Source organism: Diabrotica virgifera, chromosome 4 (genome assembly GCF_917563875.1).
Source record: "Diabrotica virgifera virgifera chromosome 4, PGI_DIABVI_V3a".
In the NCBI taxonomy this organism is placed as follows: Eukaryota; Metazoa; Arthropoda; class Insecta; order Coleoptera; family Chrysomelidae; genus Diabrotica; species Diabrotica virgifera.
Genome location: NC_065446.1, coordinates 212338167 through 212353250, shown reverse-complemented (window position 1 = coordinate 212353250; position 15084 = coordinate 212338167).

Sequence of the window (15084 nt, the reverse complement as noted above, 5' to 3'; positions counted from 1 at the left end):
CTGTAAAAATATCTTGCTAATCGTAAAATCGTTAAGCAACATCAAAGTATAATTAAATTTAGAAAAGAAATTAACACCGAAAGATTCATTTCCGTTTAACCCTTAACTGGTCCGGTACTGTAGCAGTAGCGTAACTGGTCCGGCGTCGTCTGCGAAACTACTCGTTTCAAGAAAGCAAAATTACACTCGAAAATAATTTTTTTATTAAGAATAAATGTTAAAAACATACCTTGATATGTTTATATAAAAGTGAACGTATTAGATTTGGGCATTATTTTTGTTAAGAAAAAAATATTAAAATAAAACTGAAATCCGCACAAATATTTGTGAAAAAGTACATAGTTTTGTAAAGTAAATAAAAAAAATATAGAAAACAACATGAAAAAAAATGTATTGCTAGGATAGATGTTCAAACTAAACACTAAACAAAAAACTAGGTAAAATAAAAATCGATCAAAAATGTTTGTTTCCAGCATCAGTCAAACTTTACCTATTTTATATGCAATTTTTACATAGGTAGTGGTTTTATACATCTCAAACAAACAGGCTTTTTGCAACTCAAGCACAGGTATTTTGTCATCCTGCGCTTTCTACAAGGACATAAACTGCAAATCTTGCGCTTTTTCTAAAATAAGAACATCCTCTTGCTCTTCTTGAACTCCAAGTATGAACACGAAAAAGTGACAGAAACGGTCCGGCGTCGTCTGAGGAACTACTCTCAACCTAACTGTTACGATAACTTTTTAGGAACTGAGAGAAACTTGTCTCAAATACACCCACTTGTCAATCTCCAATAGTTTAAGGATTAGATAGAACGATTTGCCTGTGGGCGGTGCCAATTTCCAATAAAAAATAATCAAAATTATTGAATCGTCTGTCAGACGACGCCGGACCAGTTAAGGGTTAAAACAATAGCGATAACCAAAATTTTATGAGACTCAAATTTTAAATTACCTCATCCAAATGAAGCACGTGCACAAAACTACTATTTGCAACTATCGGAGGATGGGTGGCTAGACGGTGTCATTTGAAGGGCGATAAGAGAATAAGATTGAGTCAGTTAAATTAGTTAAAAACGGTCAAATAACCTATGAAAAAGCCGTGTTACTACTTACCCCTGTTACAACAAGCCCCTTGTTGCCCTACACAAAATTATTTGTTAATAAATAGCACTTTTTAAGCTTATAAACAATTACAATAACTCCGTAGAAATTAAATCAGATTAAATGGAAATAAAAAATACATAAAGCGGGTTAAAATACACAAGTTAAAAAAAATAAAGGTCCTACGACTCTTGGGAGCTGAGATGGCCCCTTTTAAAAAATCACTGTTACGTTAATTAGCAACATTAAGAGCTGAAATTAACCAATCTTTTATAAGAAAAGTCAAAGTTTTTAACGAAATTTTAAGGAAAAAAACTATTACAAATTGTTTAAACAACAATGTTATAAACAAAGAATATTTTAATGTTGTTCTAAAGCTATTTTCTTGTGGCATTTTTGCAATTAACTAGTTTTGATTTTTGATGGGAAATAAGCCACAATTTTACTAATAAAAAGATTTTATTAATGTTTCGACGCCCAAATCGAGTGTCGTCGTCAAAATACAAAAAATATTTATGAACTAAACAAAAATGTTGTTGCTTAGTGGAAAATAGCAACATTTTTGTTTAATTCATTAATATTTTTTGTATTTTGACAACGACACCCGATTTGGGCGTCGAAACGTTAATAAAATCAGTTTTTTTAGTAAAATTGTTTTATTTTCCATCAAAACTAGTTAATTTTAGTACTTTGCGTTCCGACTAGAGTAAAAAAATAATGGGCGTTGCCGAATTAGAATGAATTCGCGCGCTACTACAATAACATCCGGTATAGGTGAAAGCTAATAATTTCAGGCACGATAAGAGTCTATAACTTAAATAGTAGAATCTAAAAGAAGACGTATGAACACTGTGCCGTCACTTTTTAGTGGCACATGCATCGACAGTGGCGCATCAAACTTTGCACGTATGGACGGGATAAATAAATTAAAATTTACCCTCCCTCACTAACACCATTAATTTTTTTAATTTTTATGTGAATAACAAATAAGACTCAGTGTAGTTTTAACCCACCACCTCCTTCCTCCTTCCCCCACCCTCAGTTTCATTTTTCGTTTTTTTTTAGGTGGGATGCAATCAATTTTTTAATTTCAAAAAAATCATACGCGTTGTTGAGGTTTTTACAAAACATGTCTATTTTTATGGACTCGTAGGTTAAGTGTACATAACATCAAAATAAAATTTTATTTGTCTTTCAGAAAAAAACGTATAACTTTTTTTTGGATGGCTGCAGGTCTATTTTTTTTTTAATCTTATGTATTTTATCAAACACTAGATTTCTATTTTTTTTTTCAGATTTTTCCGTTAGAAATTTCGTCACCTTCACAAATCCAAAAATTAGTTTTTTAGGGGGTTTTTGGTGGTTTGAACTTGTTTTTTTTTCATTTTTAAATATTCTAAGGGACTCAGTTACTTAAAGTTTCGTACAACCTATAAAAAACACTGATTTGATCTATTTTGAAGTCTATAAAATAGGGAAAATCCACACAAACCCCCTAAAAAACAGTTTTTCGGATTTTTGAAGGTGACGAACCTTACGGAAAATCTGATAAAAATTAGAAATACAGTGTTTGATAAAATACACAAGATTAGAAAAAGCACAGCCATCCCAAAAAAAATTAAACGCTTTTTTCCGAAAAAAAAAATAAAAAAATGGGGTTATATACACTCAACTAACGGGTTTAAAAAAAATAGACATGTTTTGTGAGAACCTTAATTGTGCGTGTGAATTTTCTTAAAAATTTGTTATACACCGAGAGAAAAAAATTCTTGACATAAAGAAACTTTATTAATATTTAAGAAAGATCGACTTGGCATATTGCCTAAGAAATATATCTTTGTATGTAAGATATAATTTTCTAAAATATTTCAAATAAATTCTACTATAGCCAAAGAAATATATCTTAAACATGATTAAATTATCACTTTCTGGCAAACTTCAAACCCATTTATCAGAAAGAAATTACACTTAATGTTAATTAATTTTATTAGTCATAAAAATATATTTTCTACACATTACAAAACGATTCTTTCTGAGCAATAATATTTCTTAGTAGGGAATATTATTATTTTACTATTAATAATTAATATATTTAATGTTAAGAAATATATTTCGCAGAGATAAACGTATATTTAGAGTTAAGTTAGTATTTCTTGAAAATAAAATGATATCACATATGGCGAAATAAATCATTGTGTTAAGGTAAAATCATTATTTATTAATAAAACAAGATATAAAACGTAATTATTACACACAAATATTTTCTCCACTCTTAAACCACTGGCTTCTACATAACAATAAAAGGATGGAGAGGCAAATCCAACTTCCTCAAATTTTCCTTCTTTTGTTAATAGCACTTTGTATGTCAGCAATTCACTAAAACAAAATCGTTATGTAGAAAGAGTAAACTTACTTTAATAAATTTTTTTTATAAAGATATAGATATTTTTTTTGACAAATTTGGGAAATACAAAAAAAAAAGAAATACACGGCCCCACATAAGAACTATTAATACTAATAATAATCAATCATATTTAGTTCAAACATGGCATTATTTAACCTACACTTCTTTGTTTATTTTTTTCTTTTTGTTAATGAAATATTAATTATTTATCTGTATAATATTAAGTCACACAATAAACATTGTTTAGCTAAAACAAGAGGGAAATTACAACCAATGTAAAACATTGAAACAGACATAATAATATGTAATTTTCTTAATTTTTATAATCTAAAAAAGACAGGATACCTAATCATTAAGAAATTTTATTACGGGAAAGTATTATTAGTTTACATCTAAGTCATTTAATACATATTAACTAATTCACGGTTTTCGGCAATAACATTTCTTAAACATAAACATATATTTTTTTTAGGCTAACTGATTTCTTTATCTCAAATCAATTAATAGAAAACATCCTTAGCGTTGCACCCGCCATGTTTGATATAGCGTTGTATTGTATATTTTTATAGAAGACGATACATTCAAGAAACCTATTATAGTTGATACAAAGGTATACACATTTTTAAAAAGGTACTTACATGTATGAAGTTCTACCATTTCTGGAAGGCCCCGCAGTTGGTTAATAACTCCTTTCTTAATATTGTTCTGAAGCTATATATTATATCATTCTGTCCCAGCTTTAAATTGTGGCATATTTCCCAGTTAGAATAATAAGGTCCTTTATTTCAGAGTCGTCCATCATTATACCTACAAAGCATATAAAGATACTATTATGTTTCTTTTTTTAACCATTCGGATACGCAATAATATTATTATTACATCTTAAATAACTCAATTTACTTTTATTTAATACCTATAATATTTACGTATCTTCAAAATATCCGTAAATTTTTAAAGAACACCAATAACTCCAAAATCCATCTATATGAACATGAACATATCACGCCATCTTGACAAACACTGACGACTAAATCATAAATAGTTAATCTGCGCAATTCTTTTGTGGAAGAAAATCTCTTTGCAAGTAACATTTCGGCATTAATGACAAAGTTTTTATTTTATAACCACAGTTACTACAGACGGTATGTCTGAAGAATTATTTCTTGTGGTTTAAAATATTTATTTGATTGCAAGAAAATTTCTTGTTCACAAATATAAATATGGATTAACTTAACATTATATTTCTTATACTGGAAAATATTTGTAGTTTTCAATTTAAGAAATAAAAACTTTAGGATAAGAAAATTAAATGTAACCATTAATGCATTTCTTAGTATTGAAGAAATTATCTGTAAGAAATTATTGAGTTGTGTTTAAAAAACTCGTTTCTTTATATGTGAACCGGTATGTTTAACTTAATAGGATATGTTAACTTTTAAGAAATATTGCTCAAAGAAATCGATGTTTTAGGAGAAAAGAAATTGTTCTCTCGGTGTATACCACCTAAAAAAAATAAACACGAAAAATGAAGTTTTTATGGTGAGGGATGGGGAAAGGAGGTGGTGGGTTAAAATTACGCTGAGTCTTATTTGTTAGTCACATAGAATTTAAAAAAATAAAAAAAAAATTGAACTCTCTTAGTGAGGGAGGGTAGTTTTGAATTTATTTATCCGGTCCATAAGTGGAAAGTTTGATGCGCCACTGTCGACGCATGTGCTACTAAAAAGTGACGGGACAGTGTTCATACGTTTTCTTTTAGGTTCCACTATTTAAGTTATAGACTTTTATCGTACGTAAAATGATTAGCAAATTTCACCTATACCGGCTTTCAGCTATATCGACTGATAGTTTAGAAGCGAACGAATTCATTCTCATTTGGCTACGCCCACTATTTTTACTCTAGTCGGAACACAAAATACACTTTGTTTATAACACTGATGTTTAAACAATTTGTAATATTTTTTCTTGCTAAAAATTTTGTTAAAAACTTTGACTTTTCTTATAAAAGATTGGTTAATTTCAGCTCTTAATGTTGTTAATTAACGTAACAGTGATTTTTTTAAAGGGGTAATCTCAGCCCCCAAGAGTTGTAGAACCTTTATTTTTTTTTTTTTTTGAAAAATGTGTATTTTAACCAGAGTTCCGTATTTTTTATTGCCATTAAATTTGATGTCATTTCTACGGAGTTATTGTAATTATTGTTTATAAGCTTAAAAAGTACTATTTTTTAACAAATAACTTTGTGTATATAAATGTAATTTTTTTCCGTTTTTTTCATAGAGTATTAGTATATATCTTAGCGAAGGAAATAAGCCCGGATTATTGAAATCCATTCAACCAAATTAACTGGACCAGCATCAGAAATAAGCTCGTTTTTCAAAAAAAATTATGAACAAATTCAATTTCTCAAAAACTATGTAATATATCTGGATCATTTTTGCACAACATTTAAACACCATAATACCCTCAAGTTTAGGAACATTTAAACAAATTTTAATTAACAATAAAATTGTTATTAACAGTATTCAAAAACAGCGATTTTGTCGTCCGTTCTGCAATAACTTTTTTGTTTATTAACCGATTTTCATTTAGCTTACGACATTCAATGTATCTTTTTATTCTGAAAAAGTTACTTGCGGACGCAAAATCTGCAAATAAACAAGTTTTTAAATTATGAGCAAAAAACTAAGTATGACGTTTTGATTGTTTATTTAAAAATTGATTGGTCTATCACGTGAAAACACTTTCCGGTTCACCAGTAAGTAATTCAGCGATGAATTTTTCATAAACTGATTTAAGTTCTATCTTCTATATCAACATTGCTTTACACGAAAAGTTTGTAACACCCTGTATGTATATCGTCTATCTGAAATTTTCACGAAATGAGGATGATTTGCCGTCTAGTGACGGTTACTTTGATTCTGACTTTTTATAACTTTTGCGCAATTTTCTTTATCGTTTCTTGAAGTCACGTTTCCTACGCATTTGTTTAATATGCAATACAGAAAAGGCTGTTTGTCAGGAAACACCATAAGGCATATTTCAAAGAGAAAACCGAAAATGGTAGAGAGACCCCTATCTGAGGCCAAAATAACGCAATCTCGTTTAGGTTAAGCAGCGATAAATTTTAGGGATGTGCCATAAAGGTGGAAATCCGTCGAGACACATCAAATAAGTTATTTGGCATCATCCACAAAGACCCCCCAGGGGTTCCATTCGAAATGGCGCTAGACTTCGGGAGTTTGTGTGTGAATTCTGCACCTTGACCGCAGATATTTGAAAATCTTTTTGATATATGCTATGGATTTGAATACTTTCTTGTGTTGGAATAAATGCCTTTTGTAATAAAAATGGCCATAACCATTACTTACGAAAAGCTGGAAAAAGATATTCAAGATGCTGTGATTTGTACTTATAATATATAAAATACATTAAACTAACGCTTTTAAAAATAGTACAAATAACTAGTATTTTATTACACGGAGCCATTGCAATACGAAAACATAATTGCAAAGAAAAATAAATTATTATATTTCTATGGGATTAGCCACAGGTTGGTTGTTAGCCGAAACAACGAAGCACTAAAAAGATCAAAACCTAGGAATTTTGTGCAGTAATATGAATCGTCATGCAACTTTTTGCTTTCGATTCGAGAGAGTGTCAGGAAACTTTGTGAACTAAATTGATATCCGGCAAAAAGAATTTGCAATTTGGTGCATAAGAAAATGCATTTCCGAAGTGCATCTCGAAGAGATGGAAAATGAAAAATTTAGAACTCAGGAAATATTGACGGAAATGAGTTCAATTTTAATACTTGGGGGTTTTGCAGGTCACTGAACACGAATTTCATGACGGCGATAATCTTCAAGATACCTGATGTCCAGGGTGGAACTCGTTGCCTAGGACGATCGAAGAAATCGCAAGACAATCGAATAATTCACAAAATCGCTAGTTCAATACAAAAGGGCCACAAATCAAAAATACGAAAATCGCGTTTATTCGAAAAATCTAACCTTAAGCCGTCATATTTTTATATACCTACTACTGAAACCCCCATATATTCTACGTTTTTTAATATCGAAATTACACTTGCGCCATTTTTGCATTTTTGTGTTTGAGAGAACAAATATGAACAAAACCGCCACTTTGTTAGTTGTGTCCTGGCAGTCGAAGTGAACGCACGTTTCCTTTGTGCTAAACAGCCATATTTCAAAAAACCCTAGTCGTTGTTACCGTCTTTATAAACGAAAGTGTCACATCCCAAAAAACGTCCGTTTTGCACAGAAGACTCACGTACGTAGATTATTATTTCTTAAACAAAAGAGATGTGTAACGAAATGCGGCTTTTTTATACAAAATATTCGCATAATATATATTTTTATTTCCTAATCAAAAAGGATCTATTTCGGAAAACGTTCATTTTGCTTATGATATTCTCGTAGTTAGTATATCATTTAAAATAAAAAGGGCCATATATTGGGACCCAACTGGTTTGCATTTTTTATGACAATAAAATGTTATTATTATAAAGTAAAATGCCGTTGTCTTCATTTACTTGTACAGCACTGGCGAAGCGTCCATGTAATCACTGTTACCATTGGTAACAGTTAAAAATCTTGCAAATAAATATTTTATGACGATGAGTAATTCCATTTACCAATATTTTTATCAATGGAAATATATTATTATATTAAGTGTTAATAGTACCTACCTAATTCAGTAAATAGCCAACTACTCGTAGAGACACGAAAATATTGGCGAGTTTATGTAACTCAGTTGCACTTTATTATACTCTGTTACCAGTCTCATTTGTCGTTACAATGGTTATATCTTCGCTATTACTCGGGACCGGCTAGTGTCTGAAAATTTTGAAGGAGCGAGGGCGTAAGCGCACTAAGCGCGCTGTGTATATCAGTAGCCCTGTTACCAAATTTAAATTTGGTTACAGTACCTATAAAAAGTGTGCGTACAGTTAACCATGGAAGAGTGTCGCTGCGTAATCGATCAACTACTTAAAAAGTAATTATTCTCCTTGTATAATTTTGAAGAAAAAAATGAGGTTATTGAAAATGAAAGACCTATTTTAAACAATTTAAAAAATAAATCAAAAAAAGTAGTTCGATATTTTAAATTTAGTTGGTACAGTGAAAATCCTTGGTTATGTGGTTGCAAGAAAAATAGACTCTATTGTTTCTACAGAAAAATGGGTGGACCAGGTTCACGATTTAAATAGTTTTAGAGTTTTAAAAAGGACACATGAAATTTCTCCGTTACCTACATGTAAGATGTATACCCAATTTGATTCAGTTTTGCAAAACAAGAATCGAAAGTTCTCTTAACCAAGCTTTTAAAGCAAATATTGCTAAACATAATGAGTTTGTTAAAACAAGAGATAGGTATATTCTTATCACGCTTATAACAGATACCGTATGTTTTTTGGCCAAACAAGAATTAGCGTTTCGTGGTCATTTTGAGGGCGACGACTCTGACAATCGAGGCAATTACAGGGAATTGTTAACATTAATTGCCAAAAAAGATCAAAAATTTTGCCAACATCTAAAAACATCAACTGTTTTTTCGAGAGTTTCAAGTGATATACAAAATGATATTATTATATCTTATATATCTACATTTAGCCATATCTTCATTTTTTTAAAAAGATTTTTTGCATCTGGTTTTGGTAACACTTTAGAAAAAGTCACGCGTTGCCACTGTTGTACCGGGTGTCCCAATAAGAATGGCTCTCGGCCATATCTCAGGAACCGTTTATAGTAGAGCTGTGAAATAAAAAATTTTATAACAAAAGTTACCTCAGGAAAAGCCTGGAAATTATTTTCATAATTGTGGGTCCACCGCTAGAGGGCGTAATTGAATATCAAAAATTAAAAAATCTAAATTTTACAAAATTTTCCTAACGAAGGGGTACTGAAAATCCGATCATCGTATTCTTCATAAAATTCTGCGCATATTTGATCTCACAAGTTTAAGTCTACCTTTACAAATAAGAGGTGGGGGTGAGTGGGAACCTTGTTATGAAAAAAGGGCTGTAAATCCGGTCCTGCTAAATCAAATTTTGCAAACTGGGTCTTGTTGAAGACAGATCTTTTTTGTTAATGTAAAAGTTATAATTTCGAACCAGCCTAATAAGTAATAAGTCAGCTGGGAGGCGTTATTTATTTTTTTTCAGAAATCTAGCTTTCTTTGGAAAATATTAAATACAAGTATGCCTTTTTAATCCTACATTATAAAGTTAGATTAAATTAGCAATAGAATAGCGAAAACCGCATGTCGATACCTTTTTTCTATCTCAAGATATCTTAAGAAACGTGTAAATTTTAAACATAAATGTTGCTGTCACCGGTAAACTAAGTTAATGAAAACTAGTGTGCTATGGAAAAAACAAAGAAATATTTTCCAGATGTCAACGTATAAAAATATAATTAATTAAAACAACAATATAAAGACAAACAACACTATAAAATATAACAAAGAAATAAAAACAACTACTTAGTGACCACCTAAATATTCAAATTATTGTCCATCATTTTTGAAGCAAGCATTTACAATACTGATACACTACTCGAGAAAACATTATCCAGAGGATACGAAAGCATTTCAAGAGCAGAAATTGAGACCGCTGTTCAATCTGAAAGAGTAAATGATTGCAACGAAAATAATTTGCAAAAATCTGAACATTTATGTCGTCACTAACAATAAATAGTTGTTTTTATTTTTTTGTTGTTTTAATTAATAGGGCTTTTCAACGCTTCTCATTTGTTTCGAGCCTCTGTCATATACCTATGTCGTATAATCCGTGATAATATTAATAGGTATACGAGATATGACCGAGGCTCGAAACAAATGAGAAGCGTTGAAAAGCCCTATTATATACGTTGACATCTGGAAAATGCTTCTTTGTTTTTATCACAGCACACTACTTTCCTTAACTTCGTTTACCGGTGACAGTAGTTATGTTTTTAAATTTACACGTTTCGTATGATATCTCGAGATAGAAAAAAGGTATCGACATGCGGTTTTCGCTATTCCATTGCTAATTTAATCTAATTTTATAATGTAGGATTCAAACTGCATACTTGTATTTAATATTTTTCAAAGAAAACTAGATTTCTGAAAAAAATTAAATAACGCCTTATAGCCGGCATATTACTTAGTAGGTTGGTTCAAAATCATAACTTTTACATTGACGAAAAAGATCTGTTTTCAACAAGACCAAATTTGCAAGATTTGATTTAACAGAACCGGACTTACAGCCATTTTTTCATAACAAGGTTCCCACTCACCCCCACCTCTTATTTGCAAAGGTAGACCTAAACTTGCGAAATCAAATATGCGCAGAATTACATGAAAAATACGATGACCGGATTTTCAATGCCCCTTCATTAGGAAAATTTTGTAAAATTTTGATTTTTTAATTTTTGATATTCAATTACGCCCTCTCGCGGTGGACTTACAATTATGAAAATAATTTCCAGGCTTTTCCTGAGGCAACTTTTGTTATAAAATTTTTTATTTCAAAGCTCTACTATAAACGGTTCCTGAGATATGGCCGAGAGCCATTCTTATTGGGACACCCGGTACAGTAGACTCTCTCTATAACGAGAACTGAAATAGCGGTCCAAGACCCTCGCTATAAGCGGATCTCGTTATACCTATCACACAACAATAATATTAAAATGTTTTAATGCCTCTTATGTAGTTTATTAACCCCTTAATGTATACGCTCTGACACGAGAGTGTGCCTTATTGGCAATTTTGTACACGCTCGACTCTGACACGAGCGACCATTAACCCATTATACCTATTTATAGGATACTAAAAGTTTAATGTTTTTCAACCATTAACATTTTTGTTTAAATTGTAAGAAAATTTACCCTGTATATTTTATAATGTAGTAAACTGATTAATACATTTTGTTTGATTACATATATTACAAATACCCGTTCAGTAAAAAAATTATAAACATTGGTAAAATTTTTTGACACATTTAATAATAAAAATTTCATTCCGGCACTTTTTGAAGTTATACTTCTTTACCGGCGATAGAGGGTGATTTTTTTTATATGTTAAAACCTATCAGCCCGGCGCATGCGCATTATAACTTTGTTCTGATTGGATGTTCAAATGACATGTCAAAAATTATCCGATATGGCAGCTGTGGTTTGGAGGTAAAGGTAAAGGTAAACAAATGTATAATATATTAGTTTTATTGTTGTGAGGACAGAAACAAAAAAGTTTATAATATTGTAGTGACTTTTAAATAGTTTTTAAAAGCAACAGGTACGTAATAATTGTTAATGTATCATGAGTATAAACCTACCTATTTGATCTGCCAAAATACATAGTATGTAATACTTTTATTTATATAATTTGATTACCATCAAAATTTCTATCAATATTCACCTAATATATTGTTTTTTACTCTATGTTTTGTTGTATTTTTTCAATTCTAAATCATTTCAACAGGTAAAAGGGGGAGAAGTGTACTTTTGAAGTGTGTAAAATTAATAATTCTTAGCTGAGCGCTTTTGGCTTATAAAGCCATCTTCGGAGCTATGCTACAATAAAAGATCTCTAATGAATAATTGATCTTAGAATTCAAAGTTTAACTTACGTCAAAAAGGTCAAAATACCACTATGAAGAGAGATGGGTTCCATTTATGATATGAAATACTTCTGTTTCTTATGTAGTTTTTTATTTTATTGGTTGGAAAAAACCTTGTCTGTCTGTTTAAAAAATTGTTCAATTTGCTGCTGGTTAATTTTGTATCCAGAAAAGTTAAACATCAAGAACGAGCACAAAGGACTTTCACACGAAAATTACATTATATATAAAACGAATATTTGATCATGGTAAGGTCAAAAAGACCTTACCATTTGAATACTGCGGTGTCAGATAGCAGAATGGTCGCCTCGCATGGAGGAGGATTTTTAATGACAGTCGATGTAGACAGGGTGTGCTCGTTAAGGTGTCTTCACATTTTCTCATATAAAGTGACAGTTGACATATGACATTTTTAGCAATTGGATTGAACAACTTTTCAACAAAGTCTGTAGTTACATAAATCTGGTTTTTTAAAAAATAATGAAATACATATTGAAAAGAGACTTAAGGTCTAGGATAAACCAATTGACAAGTTATCCTTCACAAACCAAACTCGAATCGTTTTTTGAAAATTAATACATGATGTAAAGAAACTTGATGGTGAAGTTTTTTAGGAAGATGGGAAATAAATTAACATTGAATTTGTGAAATGTGATTTTTAAAGAATAAGCTGCCAAATGATTTATTACAAATATTGTTTTAAATGATGCTTTAGTAAAGAATTAAAAAATTTAAAAAATTATTTTTTGATTGCATGAGGTCAAACTTCTTCCTCCAGAGTCTCCCACAAGAGTCTGAACAAAGGTTTATAGTTGTAATTAAGATTGATTTGTGTATTCAAGCAAAAATCAGGATTAAGTTTCATTTCTTTAGTTATCTCTAGATCTTCTAAAAGGTTCATTTGTCTATAGTTTTTGATTGGGATGTTATGTAAAATTGTACTGTTTTCGGAAGGAGAGAAGGAATGGTTGCTAAATTTAACATGATAACCAAAATTTGATTTTTCTGGATTGCTGAGATGTTCTTTGATCCTCTGAGATAGGGTCCTCATGGTCCTGCCCACATAAGTCATGTTACAATCCCCACAAGACAGTTTGTAAATACCACTTTTATTTAGTTTGTCGATTTTATCCTTGGTGTGGCTGAAGATGGATTTGATGTTATTTTTCGTTTTGAAAGATATGTTAAGGTTACTGACTTTATTACAAAGTAATCTTGATACTTTTTCTGAAATTGGTCCTAAGTAGGATAAGGATCTATAAATAGCTGTAGTGTTGGGTTCGTTCTCTGTGTTAAACGCTTGGTTTAGTCTCTTTTTGAGTATTGATCTTCTAATGACCTTATCTACAGTAGAAGAGGGGAAACCATTGTTGTTTGCTATTTGTTTAATAATTGAAATTTCGTTGTTGTAATTGTCTTGGGACATGGGGATGTTAAGAAGTCTGTGGACATAACATTGAATAGCTGCCATCTTATGTTGAAAAGGATGGTTAGATGATATGGGTATAATTTGGTCTGTTTGAGTAGGTTTTCTAAATACTGAGTATTCTAAAGTAGTAGACGATGAAGAAGTGGAAGATGTATTCTTTTTGATGGTTAGGTCTAGAAAATTGATCATGTTGTTGGTTTCTAACTCTAATGTGAACTTAATTGCTGGATGTAGGTTATTAATTATTGAAAGAATGTTGTTAGGTTCTGAAGGAGGACCTTCTATAAATGCTAAAATATCATCAACATATCTGTACCATAGGATTATTTGTGGATGTGAATGGACAAAATTATTTTCAAGAGAATCTAGGAAAAGATCTGCAAGTAGTGGGGATAAAGGATTTCCCATTGCTAGACCTTCTGGTTGTCTGTAAATTTTGTTGTTGAAGATGAAGAAATCTTGAGAAAGGCAAAATTGAAGTAGTGAGGTGATTTGAGTACATTTGTTGGGGTCTATGTTCTTTGAAATTAAAAGATTGTTGACAATTGGAATGGTTTCAAGTCTAGGAACATTAGTGAGAAGATTGGTTACGTCAAACCATTGGTTTGACGTAACCAATCTTTTCACTAATGTTCCTAGACTTGAAACCATTCCAATTGTCAACAATCTTTTAATTTCAAAGAACATAGACCCCAACAAATGTACTCAAATCACCTCACTACTTCAATTTTGCCTTTCTCAAGATTTATTCATCTTCAACAACAAAATTTACAGACAACCAGAAGGTCTAGCAATGGGAAATCCTTTATCCCCACTACTTGCAGATCTTTTCCTAGATTCTCTTGAAAATAATTTTGTCCATTCACATCCACAAATAATCCTATGGTACAGATATGTTGATGATATTTTAGCATTTATAGAAGGTCCTCCTTCAGAACCTAACAACATTCTTTCAATAATTAATAACCTACATCCAGCAATTAAGTTCACATTAGAGTTAGAAACCAACAACATGATCAATTTTCTAGACCTAACCATCAAAAAGAATACATCTTCCACTTCTTCATCGTCTACTACTTTAGAATACTCAGTATTTAGAAAACCTACTCAAACAGACCAAATTATACCCATATCATCTAACCATCCTTTTCAACATAAGATGGCAGCTATTCAATGTTATGTCCACAGACTTCTTAACATCCCCATGTCCCAAGACAATTACAACAACGAAATTTCAATTATTAAACAAATAGCAAACAACAATGGTTTCCCCTCTTCTACTGTAGATAAGGTCATTAGAAGATCAATACTCAAAAAGAGACTAAACCAAGCGTTTAACACAGAGAACGAACCCAACACTACAGCTATTTATAGATCCTTATCCTACTTAGGACCAATTTCAGAAAAAGTATCAAGATTACTTTGTAATAAAGTCAGTAACCTTAACATATCTTTCAAAACGAAAAATAACATCAAATCCATCTTCAGCCACACCAAGGATAAAATCGACAAACTAAATAAAAGT